Source organism: Gouania willdenowi, chromosome 5, assembly GCF_900634775.1.
Source record: "Gouania willdenowi chromosome 5, fGouWil2.1, whole genome shotgun sequence".
In the NCBI taxonomy this organism is placed as follows: Eukaryota; Metazoa; Chordata; class Actinopteri; order Blenniiformes; family Gobiesocidae; genus Gouania; species Gouania willdenowi.
The window spans coordinates 9,454,064-9,468,639 of NC_041048.1; the positions used below are offsets into that span (position 1 = coordinate 9,454,064).

The window sequence follows — 14,576 nt, forward strand, 5'->3', positions numbered from 1 at the left end:
GTTTTCACTTCATTCTGATATCACGGGGAATAGCAGGAACAAACTAGAACAAAAATGGTGGAAATGAAAAACCTTCGAGTGGCAATTTATTCCTTTTTCCTTTGTTTTTGGAGTAAATGATGTTCGAGTCATTGATCTATGAGGCATACACTATGATTTTATCTATCAATCTATTGATAAATAGATATATATAAACAGTGTAATCTTACAACTTAAAACTAGTGACTTTGTAATATCTACAATTCTGTGAGCAATCACATCACTTATGGTGTGTTTGTGAGTTTGTATTTCCCCACCAGGAAGGTTTAAGGAAAACAACCTATTGCCTTAGTATGTTAAGGTTTCATTTATTCAGACAACTGTTCTTCTGGAAATATACGTTGATCTCCTGACATGTTTCAACTACCAGTTTTCATCAGAAGCGCCTGCTGATGGCTTTGATGTTTCATTGACTTCCGCGTAATAAATCCAGCAAGTTCTTTTTGAATTATACATAATAATAATATATTTTAGTTATTGCTCTTTCAATGAGTTTGCTGCATGTTAAGTGAGAGTAAACATGGGACAAAATTGGGGGCTTTGAGTTCGACACTAAAACAGACATAGGCAACTGGCGGCCCAGGGGCTGCATGGGGCCCTCTGTCAATTTCTGTGCGGCCCCCAAAACAAATACACAAAGTGACTCCAAAGATGTTTCCTTGACTTCCGCGTAATAAATCCAGCAAGTTCTTTTTAAATACTATAAAATTAGGTTTCCCACACTTTTTTCACAATGATTTTTCAAGACATTTCCAAAACTTTTCCAAATAATTTGACCAAATTTACACGACTTAGTTCTGAACCGCTAGGATTGATTCAAGACTATTAGAGCGCAAAAATGAGCAGCCTTTTCCAGTCTACTAGTGTAACAGAAGTCTGTGAGTGTGCCATGGTTAGTAGCAAAAATGTGGCACAGGGAATTCAAATAGCATCGTACAATGAGGCACTTGCCTTTGACACTCATTTTGCAATAATTTTTAAATAACAATCCACCAGCTATTGAACGTAACATTAAACAACAACCGACTAAGTGCTCCCATGTTTAATTATAAGATTAGAATTTCAATTTGCAGACACATTTATTAAAAACAATGTACAACTCAAGGTGTTAGGGTTGAATGACTTGCTTAACATCTCATAGTAAAAGCGAATGTTGGATTTTGAACATTAAAATAAAATAGGCTATATTTCCAAAAAACAGTTAAATTATTCCACGACTTTTCAAGACTGGAAAATTGGTTTTTCAAGTTCCATAACTTTTCCGGGAATTTCATGACCGTGGGGACCCTGTATAATAATAATAAAAATATAATATTATTCAAAAAGAAGACAACAAGAACTTGCTGGAACCGATTGCCTTCCGTTGACTTTTGTTCTTTTCTAGACAAGCTCAGTGAGAATGAGTTATTAATAGCAAAGTTGGCAGCGCCAAGTGCCATGAGGTAGTGTCCCGCTAACAGCCAGCATGCCATCCGATACAGACACCCCAAGTGGACGACACGCATGTCTGAAAGAAGGAGAGCAGAGGACGAACGGGGCAAAAAGGTGCCCTCCAAAAGATAGAAAGCATGACAGTAAGCAAAGATAGAGAGAGAGGGGCGGGGATTAGTGAACAGGGAGGGAAAAAGTGACAGGTAGATAGATATGGGAACGCAAGTAACAAGTTAAGGCAGACAGATCTGAAATTGGCACCCAGGAGACAGAAACAACAAATATCTGTCTGCAGAAAGTGAAAAAATCCAGCCTCATTCTTCATCCCTGTAAACTGGATGTAAAACTGGGAAAGAGTCGGCCCTGCACACAACATTTGCAAAGGGGATTTCAGAACATTTAATGGTTTAATTGTCCCTTGTGCAGACTATGGGATGATACAACACTAAAGAGGAATACGAGCTTTGTAAGGAGCAGAGATTCATTCATATCTATGAACACAGATTAAGAGCTGAAAAATACTCCAAGCTTTAACCCCAGAACACTATCGTCAGGTGATTCTTACCCTAGCAAAGGAATTTATTTACATTATTTTCATGAAGTTGTGTTTGTCATTGTCTTGGGTTCCAGGGTAGCTTCAGCATCTTCTCTGATATTTTAGAAGATGTGGACCTTACCCTACTACAAAGCCCACTTTTTCCTACAGGCACACGTTTGGCTGATTTTCACCAGGTAATAGTGACAGAGTCCTGTTACTATTACACTGTATGTACTGACTGCATCTAAAAAAATAAACTTATATAGTCAGAGGCAAAGCTGAGGAATTTCTCAGACATGGACTCCTTTCTTATACTTTATGGATGACCTAAACATACAATTGCCAGAGACTAAAAAATGACTGGCGCCACCACCATCATCATAACAAGAAGTGAGTGTGATTAATTATTTTTTTTAATTATTTTTAAAATGTATTCATGTATGCATGCATATATTTATTAATTAATTTTATTTCATTTTATTTTTGTATATTCCTTCTCCTCATCTATGATTTTTTTTTTAAATGTGATTTTATTTTCATTCATTATTATAATTTATTTTCTTCCTTTTTGCTGATATCTCATATTGCTGTGGGAGGGAGGGTTTTTGTAAATTCTTGTATGTTGTTGTTCATCCTATTAATGAAAAAGTCAATAAACAAAATGTGAATGTGGTCTTAAAATTCAGTAGTCGTAAACTAATATCACAAAAAAAAAAACAACGATTTGACGATATATCACGATATTATGTCTTGTGATTCTCGGATTGATTCAAAATGCATTCATAGCGATTTTTAAAAAAAAATGTTTTAAATGTTTTTTTTTTTATTTATCTTTATTTAACCAGGAAAGTCTTTTCCACTGCAGGAGACATTGTAACAGCACAAAGAAGTGCTGAAACCTGGGCATGTAGACCAGCTTGTGTTGTTTCAATAAAATCTAAAACAAAAGTATTAACTTAGTGCATTTATTTGTTGTTCTAGGCATATATCTCAGTTAAGTTGCACTAAAGTCAAAGTTAATTTAAAAGCCACAGGCAGATTGTGTTATTTTTTTATTTTAAGTTGTTGGCACATGGCATGTTAAAGCCAATGTTTTGAGTGTAAAATCAAGTCAATTAAATATATTTCATACATAATGTTCCCATGAAGATGTACAGATTTACAGATTAGTTGTTTCTTAAGTCATATGCAAAAAAAAAAAAAAAAAAAAATCATCGCAATAATCACCTTATACTTTAATATCGGGATATATCGTATCGTGACCTATGTATCGGGATACGAATCGTATCACTAGATGCGAGGCAATACACACCCCTAGTCACAACAAGGAAATTCATATTGTGATAAAATATATTTTACCGGTAGTCAGGTGATCATTTTTACCCAATCGAAAAATGCCATTTTTTGTTCCCCTCTCCTGCCACCCAAGGTAGTTTTCCCCCTCATTTTGTTAGACATGGTATAGTTGACAATAAAAGAACACAACTCGAATTTGTCATGTATTGTCATATTTTGACAAGTACTTATTATTGGGTATATTATACTGGGTCAAAATCACTCGGCGATAGTGTTCTGGGTTAAAAGGCTACATAGCTATTCTATTCTCCCTTTTCTAAGCTTCACATCTTCATTTAAAGATTGAGAGAGCAGCTTTACTAAAATGATCACTAAACTCACTGTTGTGCTAACATAATATCAGTTTCAATAACCTGTGTGTATTTAATGTGTTCCTACATGTGTCTATTGGCTCTGTGGTAGTACAATCTACATCTAATCTTAGACTGAAATCACATGGTGTGATTGCAACTGTGGTAATACTTGTAAAACATATATTCTGAAGTGGGATTCTCCGTATAAATAATGGTAACCCTGTTAAACCTGTATTCAAATCAAACCCAATTTTCTGTATATGGCACTTTCCATTCAGACTAGTGCTGCACAAAGTGCTTTGACATCTTATTTGCCAGTTGCAAGACTGTTACCATGGTAACATGACTGAGTTGAAGCAAAGCACAGAGGTTGCAGAGGCAATTTTAAGGGTTTGGAATAAGTTGGATTGAAGACGAAGAATTTTAAGTTTTTAAAACAGGAAAAAATAACCATTAAGAAATATAATTAGAGCAGTGTAAAATGAGTGGACTCACTAAATGAATGAACACTTGTGACTTCATAAGATTCATTAGCTACTAACAGGGTTGGGGTCAATTATCATTGTAATCACGTAATTGATAATTAATTACAATCACGGTGTAATTATAATTAGATTAAAAATCAATTAAATTATTGACTTTGTAATTATTATTGCCATGAACATTCTACAGAGACTGCCAATTGTAATTTAACACAAAACTGGGGAACCATGATACAGTTCTACATATGAACAATTATTGAATTCATTAAATTAAAGTTTCATCTCAAGCTTTGCCACGTTACCATTTTTAAAAAGTATATAAATCTAGGGGTATACCGACACAAAAAAGGTTCAGACGCCCACACCAAAAATATTAAAACCATTAATTAGAAAGCCTAACAAGGCAACCAATACACTGGAAAGAAATTAGGTGATAGATATTTGTTTTTAGTGTATTTTACAGATGATTTAGGGCCCATTATCATAAGGCAAACATAACGCACAAAACTCCAGAAACACAGAAAATGCACAAAATGTCAACAAAAGTACACAAAATGATAACAAAGACACACAAAAACAACCACTTAAACACAAAATGACAACAAAAACAACAACATATAGAAAAGGACACAAAATGCCAACGGATCTGCTCAAAATGACAGAAAAATACACACAATGACAACGACAACACAAAAAAATACAACAAAAACACACATACTGTAAAACATACAAGAAGGGAAGATAAATTTGCCATATTGACAAGAAAATAAAACACACAAATGTTGATAATGTGGCCCTTGGATCAGACAATGACATTTTTGTGGCCCCCGTTTTGATAGAAATTGCTCTACTCTGTCATTCGGGATGCTAACAGGAAGCTAACACAAGAGGAAGGTTCACTTTAATTAGGTTATTTATTTCAGGCTCAGTAATTGTGATTAACTTGAAGGTTAAAGAATAATCGTAATTTAATTGTAATTGGAAAAAATGCTGGTAACTGTAATCATAACTGAGTTGCAATTGAACATGATTAATTGAAAACGTAATTGAAACAAAAAAAATGCAATTATAGACCCCAACCCTGGCTACTGATTGCTATTAAATTATTGACATCGATCATATTTATTTTCTAAAAATGAATAATAGCAGTCCGACCACATGTTGGGTACACTGTCAGGAAGACAGAGTTTGTAATTTGTCTGGGAATACTGTCGTCCCACTGCTGTATATCTTTCATGACAGGATTTCCTCCTCTGCACCAATTCAACTCCTCCCTGCAGTGAGTGTGTAAGGTTTCAGTGGCTCGGTCCACAGTGTGTACAACTCTACAAAAGGTCTTTGAACACAACAGCCACGGATTACTTGGTGAGAACTGTTTATTGATCCTGCATGTGTGATGCCTGGTTAGGTGGCGACACAACTCGACCTCCGTCTTTGTTCGACGCAGCCATATTTTCCCTCTGTGGACGGACTTAAAGAGGAAAGCTCCATGTTGATTTTATGGCGCTGACTTGGCAGAAGCTGTGGAACCACTTGCTGGTTTGTATTGTGAGCGGAGCAATCGTTTTGTTGCTCTTTCAATGAGTTTGCAGCTGTAGGTTAAGTAAGAGGAAACGTGGGAGAACATTTGGTGGTTTTGAGTTTGACACTGAATGACCTAGCACAGCTACTGTAAAGGCAACTGGCGGCTGCATGTGGACTAAGTCTGTGCGGCCCCCAAAAACAAGTACAAACAGTGACTCCAAAAACACAAATAAAAAAAAAAAAAACAGGGAAAAAACACAAAAATACACAAAGTGACTCCAGAGACTCACAAGATAAAAACAAAGATAACACAAAAATATAAAACAACTACAAAATACACAACATCATGACTCCAAAGACAGAGGTGACTCCAAAATGACAAAAAATACACAAAATAACAAAAAATACACAAAATTACTACAGAAATAACACAAAAAATACACCAAATGACTTCAACGCTACATAAGATGACTCCAAAGATACACAAGATGACTACAAAATAACAAAAAATAATAATGCAAATTGACAAGAAAAATACACAAAATGACTACAAAAATGCACTAGATGACTACAAAAATAACACAAAAATTTGAAAAATACACAAAACGACTCCAAAGATACACAATATAACTACAAAAATAACACAAAAATACAAAATGACAAGAAAAATACACAAAATGACTAAAGATATACAAGATAACTACAAAAATAAAACCAGAAATACAAATTGAAAAGCAAAATACACAAAATGACTCCAGATACACAAAATGACTCCAAAAATAACACAAAAATTACAAATTGACAAGAAAAATACACAGAATGACAAACGATACACAAGACGACTACAAAAATAATACAAAAAACACAAAATGACAAGAAAAATACACAAAATGACTTTAAATACACAAGATGACTACAAAAACAAAAGAAAGAAAAAACTTCACACTTTTTTTGTTTTTTCCAGCATTAAAGCTCAGATTTGTCATTTGTCTAAATACTGACAACAATGTTGATACTGTGGCCGTCGCTTTAATAAAAGTTGCTCATCTCTGACCGAGCAACTATTACAAGGACTCAAGCACACATTTAATTTATATTCACAAAGACACACTGACTCCACCCACAGTTAGATTGTGGAATTTAAATGGGATTAATGGGACAGAAACAAACTATTGGAGCTGCTTTCACTTGAATTATCACAAGCATGTAGTCTCTTTCAAATGCCTATTATTCAGCGTGGCTTTGATTTACGTCTGTTTAACATTTCAACGTTTTTTTTCTCTCTGATTTCTGACATTACTGGGAGGAGTCAGGTAAAGGATTAAGGTCAGTTTAGTCTCAATCACAGTTCAATCAGATTAAAAGCGGTTTAACACACCCTCATGCAATCGTGGATATAAAATTTGAAGTACATGCTGTTCCTGTGTGAGACTGTAGGGCAGACTGGAAATACATTTAGTTTATACAACGGCATAATTCACAGCTGGAGTTTGATACATTCTTAATAGATAGTCAAAAAACAAATACTGAATTAAAGAATTGCTCACCTTTTTTCAGTGGCACATATATCAAATCAATTCAAACTATATTTACTGTATATAACGCTTTTCATACAAAGTTTAATCCAAAGTGCTTTACATAGTTAAAAACCCCATGCATATACAGTTATACATGTTATACATATACATGTGAAAGAAAACTATATAAAAATATATTGATCACATCAAATCTGGCTGTGTGAGTTTAAAAAAAAAAAAAAGAAATTGACTCCTGTGCTTTATATTTTAGTAGACGATATCTGTAAAATGTAGTATCTCAGACTAGACCAGTGGTTCTCAAACTTTTTTTTTGGGCGTTCCTTACTTTGAATGAAGGGGAACTTTTCAAGCCCCACCTGCGCCCATTGCCCCCCCAAATATTCCTGACAAATAACCCATTTTTAAATGTATTGAACTAACAGGGAACAAGTAACATTTAATAATACATCAAAAATCAAAAACTAGATAAAATGAATCACCTACACAAAAAGCAAATGTAAAAGTGCAGCAGTCAATAATACAGAAAATAAAGAAACATCGTTTGCAATCTGTGGTAAAAAGCTTAAGAAAACAAAAAAAGGAATTTATTTTTTTTAAGTCAGTAAGTACATGCCGACGTAAATCATTATTTTTGCACTTAACTTCCATGTTCATTTTGTTCCCGGTCGTGTATCTAATGCAGTCTAAAAATTGGATGCTCTTTTAATTTTTTGCCTATTCATTATCTTATCTGTGTGTAGATGTTTTCTTTAGTGTTAGTGATCTTTATTGTCAATGAAGAAAGGCATTTTAAGAAGATTGGCATGAAATGTCCTCCCATTTATCGCGTCCCACCTGTCGTACCTCTGTTCCCCACCAGGGGGGCGCGCCACACACTTTGAGAAGCACTAAACTAGACTATAACTGAAATCTGCTGTCAAGATTAAAACTGCCTGTCATATGGTTTATTCTTTCTTGTAATAAACATTTCCCCATCTGACATTGGCTAAATATTTTTGATTGATAGTCATTTGATCGTAGCATCTGCAAATGGCAGCTGTTGTGGTTTGTTTCCTGTCTTCGTGGGTCTGTATCATCATTGGTCCAAGCAATAAACTGCAGACAGGCCCATATGGTCTGATCCAACAGATGTACAGTAGCTACTGTAGCTCACCATCCAGGAACATTGATGCATACCATCAACAAGACCAGTGTTTCATAAACGGGGGTACGTGTGAAAACTATTTAAATAAATCTATTCAGGAGCCTCTAAATCAGTGTTTTCCAACCTTTGGGTCGGAATCCGTGCACCCCTCATTCTTTGGTTATTTTCTTTCAAACCCAAATAAAAATATAGAAAAAACAGATTGTTTTTTTTGTTTGTTTTATTCATTTAAAACCAGAAACAGGAAAATGGAAAACGGAAAAACCAAACAAGCACAGTTTTTCGTTTTAAAATTAAATCTGGTTCCGTTTGTGTGATATTTGCATATTTACGAGAAAACGAGGACGAGAGCTTCATGTTTTAATCTCACCACACAGAGGGGACACAAAGACAGACTTTTATTCTGCTGCGTTTGATAAAAAATGATCTTGTATCATGTTGTCCACCTCACACCAATGGCAGAGGCGTAATTTGTGTGTCGATGACGTTTCGTTCGAGAGCTACTGATGCTGGAAGTCCAAATCTGTGAATATCTGCCAACTTTACCAAACAGCTTTAAGGTCCAAATAGTATCCAGATAAACTGGTGACTGGGCAAACTTTTGCTCCCGGTCCGAACATAAAAGAAGCAACACATAAGTCACATTACTGGTGAATTAAAACGTTATTAATACACAAATGAATCAAAACCAAAAAATGGATGTTACGTAAAACATGCACATGATATGCGGAACCAGAGGTGGTGTAATAAATGTACTGGTGTTCCTCGTTTCTTGTGATCAACTTCCGTATGTGTTGACGGCTGCTGTTAGCGGTATTTATAACGTGCAAAATAAATGTTTTACTGCCCTCAAAAAAGCTGTAATTGTTTTTGCAAATGTGTCAAATCATAGAAGTTCTAACATCTATTGTTGCTCACACCAGCCTCACAGTTGACAGTCAGTCACCAGTTTATTTGGATACTATTTGGGCCGCGAAACAAAACATAAACGTGAGCAGCTTTTTACAAAATAAAACATCCACAGACTGAATGAAAACAGGAGCAGGACCAGAAAACTGCTGAAATAATCCATAACAGTCCTATTGTGTGAGGAGACCTGGGGAGGGAAACCAGGTGCAGACTTCAGTTCTCGCTCTAATTTCCCCATCACACAAACAGAACAAGTTAAAAAAAACAAAAAAAAAAAAACACAAAAACGCTGCTTATCTGATTTTTGTTTTTTCTGTATTTCTGTTTTGGCTTCAAATCAGTAAAACAAAATAACCACACTGTTTAATTGTTATTTTGATTTGGTTTCAAAACAGAATAAGCAAAGAACGAACCTAATCTAATCCAGGGGTCACCAACCTTTTTGAAAACCGTGAGCTACTTCAAAGTTACTGAATAATCCTAAGTGCTACCACTTTGTTACACAGAAATACTACTACAATTTACCAGTTTCACTTTTATTAAAGGGAAAGATAATGAAGAAAGACTTTGTATTTACTACTTAAGTTTAAACATGCAACACTTTATTTCACTTTAATTCATGCCATTGTTTCATTTTGAAAAGACCACTTCTGACCCCGAGACATAGTTTATTATTATTATTATTATTATTTATTTATTTTAGGAAGAAAAAAACAAGGGGAAAAGTAAAAAAAAAAAAAAAGGGGAAACCTTTTGACAATGCAAATGGATTTTTAAAATTTTGTAATTATTATTCTTTTATTTAAATGAAAACAACACACAATATTTACCAACTGCATTTTCTATACTTTCACTTTGTGAAATATAAATCTAGTTTACCTAAAATGCAGTTAAGAAAAATGGAAAGAAAATAGAGCTGAAACATGATCAAAAACTAATTCTAGAAAGAAAAAAATGTCGCCAGAAATTCCTGATATCAAAATGGGTTCAAGATATAAAAAAGGTTGGAAACCACTGCAGTAAATACTGTTTCTTTCCACTTATTTACAAAATTAGATTATTTAAAATGTGCATTATCGCTCCTTCATTCCATCATTATGCTCTATAGTTGTTTTCTAAACTAAATGTTGTAGTCGGACAAAGGGGGTACTTGGATTCAGAAATAAGAGAAAAGGGGGTACTTGAGCCAAAAAAGTGTGAGAAGCACTGATTTAGATGGAGTTAACTGGTGACTATAGTGCTGCTGTTAAAACAGGCCCGGGCACCTCACATGGTCCATGCGGGCTACCCGAGGACCGCAGGCACCGTGTTGGTGACTCCTGATGAAAAATAACACAAATATTTAAAGTATATGTTTAAAAAGATACTAAAAAGATTTAAATCAGGCCTCCCCCTACAAAAAAAACCCCCAATAGACTTCTCCGTAACTCCTGCTTGGTTAACATCGGGCTTGCTGGGTTAGTACATTAATATTGATCATGTTCTTCAGTTCTCTGTAGACATCTATTTATAGCAAAGTGAGGAGGCTGGAAGGAGAAAGAAGCTACCTGCCTTTTAGAATATTGCATATACAAGTGGTTTTTCTCACACTGAGGAGCTAAAAGATGATGTACAGGAGAAATAAATAGCAACAGCATATGGTTACATGACCGCATCTGCCCACACAGCCTCATCATAAACAGATATTTTCTCACTCTCCTCCCTGCGATCTCGGCTCCAGCACCACATCAGAGACCCGGCAGCAGCCTTGTGTAACGGCATCTCCCACTCTCCCCGTCTTAACTCAAATGTATTCTCCTTCACAGCACACTTCTCCTGTTATGCATTTTAATAGTGAGCTATATATAAAGGCAGGAGGAAACACAAAAGGTGGATATCAAGGAAAAACTGCAATGTTTCCGCACTCAGAATCCGTACTCTGATCAGTATTCAGTTTGGTGCTCTGGCTCGGAATGAATTTTAATGCTGCATCACCTTTCATGGTACGACTGACACAGTCCCTTCTCCTCAGCTTTTTAACCTCTCCTGCAGAGATCCTGGTTGCTCCATTGTGGTAAGCAGCTGATGGCGTGACGATGCCTGCGTTTACCACTGTAGGAGTCAGGGTTGGGGTCAATTACCCATGTTCAATTACAACTTTTGTTGAAAAGGACAGAGACTCCTCTTTGCCTAGAGTTGTAACAACAATTATATATTTTGTTGAAATTTGAGTGTCAGATATTTTTCTTCTGATTTAAAGCTGATATCCAAACTTGTATCGGGATACAAATGGTATTTCCAGATGCCAGGCAATACACAAAACTGACCGGGTATCATAAGAGATGCTAACAGACAGCTAACACAAAGGGAAGGCAATTGAGAATGCAATTGTAATTGAACTTTAATAATTTAGAATGTAATTGTAATTCACTTTTAGGGAAAAAATAATACTTGTGATTTCAATTGTAATTGGAAAAAATGTTGGTCAACGTAATCGTCATTGAGTTGTGATTGAACATGGATAACTGAAGACTTAATTATAATTTAAAAATCTATTTGACCCCAACCGTAGGAGTGTTGACCACAGCCACCTGCTAATGTCCCTGTAAGACGTCTGATGATGAGTGGGTGGATTTGGTCAAATTCCCCCCTGCTGCCTGTAGCTACGCACGTCAAGACTCATTTTAGTCACATGGCCAGCAGCCCCCTCTCTATTTGGCATCAATCATGGAAGGTGAGTATTACACAGAAGGAGACTGACAGCTGAAAACGCCTAAGCCCTCCATTTCATAATCTGCACCAACAAACCAGCAGGACATTTGGAAAGAAGAGAGTTGAATGTCTAAAACGTAAAAAACAAAAGGAAGATTGCAAACTGAACCCAACGTGAACTGTTTTTTTTTTTTCTTCAAAACTTTTATCTATCTATAACAGAATTCAATTTATCCCTCTGCTTCTGTCTTCACATTATCACAGTAACTGCTCAATAATCTCTCACCCTAATGTTCAGCCTGATAGGAATCTTCCACCATTTGACACCAAAACATAGATTACTAAACATTTCCACGACCTCACTGAAGGTCCTAGAGTTTCTGTGCATCAGATAACTGGAAATTGGAAAGCTGGCAGGCACAGACGGCAGCAGCAGCGCTGTGAAATGCTTTTTTACATAACATTACACTGATTTGAAATCTAAAGTGACTCCATGAGCTGCTGCTTTCTCTTAATAGGTATTTAGGTGCTTCAATAGAACAAAAAAGATGAAAATACTCCCTTCATATTCTTTTGTACAATACTCAACTTGCTTCAAACTCCAACTTAGTCACCAATCGTCCTAATAATTACCAAGTATTTACGAATGTCTGGTTTTTTTAAATGTTTTTGTTGGTGTAATGAAAATGTGTCTTGATTTACCTTTTTTTTTCTGTTTTTACATGTATTAGAATCTTGATTTTTTTTGTATGGACCCCAGGAAGATTAGCAACCACCACGATGGAAGCTAATAGGGATCCAAAGAACAAATAAATAAATAAATACATAAACAAATACAATTTTACTTAGTATAGTTCATGACCAGAGCAGAGTAGGTTTTGTTAAGGAATGTCATGTTATTTATTGGTCTGGTTTACGCTGTGGATCAAATGCTCCTTTTTAGCTAAAATTTAAAAACTAGGGTTATTTTAGGTTAACTGGATTTAACCTCCAGGTAATTTAAAATAAAATGTACCATATAACTAAAAAGTAGAGGAAAACAAGTATGTTGTAGAATCAAGGCCATTTCTCCTGTTTTCATCCCAAATGACTGTCCTGGAAGACCCTTTGAGCATGTTCAGTGAGGGGAAACTGAGCGGCTGAATATGCAGTGTAGTGAGTGGCACACGGAGCACTGGTGGAAAAGGGCTAATTAGTACATTGTGTCCTGTCAGTCAGCTGCATTCATGCGAGTGTCTGTAAATGCAAATGAAGCTTGCTCACCATTTCGACCATCCTGAGCCCAACAGCCAGCGTTAACTTTGTTGACTAAAAATTTCCCGACACAGTTTTTCTCAGGGACAATAACAAAACTATCAATAATGAAATAAAATAAATAAATACATGTGAACGAAAACAAAACTATAATTTTCCCGTGGGACGAAATCCAATTAGAACTAAGTTTCTGTTTTTGAAAATATCCAATCAAAACTACTTTTGTTGCATGGAAGGCGGTACAAGCCGGTAAATGATCCAATAGGAAGTAAGCTGATTGTGTTTGCGGACATAAGATGGCTCAAGCGTTTTTATGCATTGATCAAATCACATCTGTCTTTGTGTATTTACAAACATTATTTCCATCCCATATCAGGTTAATAAATGGTAATTGGATCTTTAACAAAGACTATGACTGAAAAAGACGCCTAATATTTGACTAAAACTAAGCTGCATTATTAGTCAAAAGAAAAGTCTGAATTTTTGTAACTGTTAAGCCTTATCAGTAGGGTTGTAAAGATTAATCGAGCTAGATGGATTAATTTATTGTTTTATCAATGATTTAGTCAAATCGATCTATTGTATAAACATCGATATCCATCCCCATTTTGCCTTCCGCTTTTATTTTGCAAGTCCTCCAAGCGCTTGACGACATTGTTCCTTCAGTGCGCAGCATTTGGTCTACTGAGCATGTTGATCAGTTGTTGTTTTTTTAAAGAAAAACCTTCCCAAGAACACACAGTAGTAAAATAAACTGAACTGATCAATCAAATGGCATGTGCTGCTTTAAGGCTGGTTCCTCATCAACTTCCTGAAAACAAATGTTCTTGTTTTAGGATAAAAAAAAATGCACTTTATGTTGTGATGTCAATATGCCAAGTTCTGGAAGATCTGTTTTACTTGCACTGACCTTTGTTTTTTTTTTTTGTTCAAACATCAAACGTTAATTATTGTGAAAAAATATTTTTCATGTAAATGCCTTAAACAGTCAGGCAATACAGTTCTCAAAATGTATCAATATTGTGTTTTTATTCTTTAATGTGAAAAAAAAAAAAAACAGGTAGTGGTAAATGGATTCAAAATATTGTCTGATATCAATCGCAGGCCTCTAAATCAAATCAAATCAAAATCAGAACGATTTACACCCCTACTTATCATGCTGCTGGCATAAGGAAAGAAAGAATGGTATGGGCAGTTTTCAGGGAGAAAGGAAGAGTGACTGTATAGATGAAGTAGGTTGAGAGTTGACCTTTGAGGATTATATGTTGTGAGGAGCAAAGGTGTCCAATGCTATCTTAATGTAAAAACACAGAACAGCCATAGGAAAAGAAAGAGGAGAATTAGGCAGAGGGATGTGAGATGGGAGGAGTGAAAGGG

At 35.4% G+C, this 14,576-nt stretch overlaps 1 protein-coding gene across 4 annotated transcripts in view; it reads right to left on the reverse strand.

Moving 5' to 3' along the window:
• Positions 1 to 14,576, reverse strand: part of slc12a5a (solute carrier family 12 member 5a) — a 201,340-nt gene that overhangs the window by 80,534 nt on the left and 106,230 nt on the right. The window lies entirely within an intron of this gene.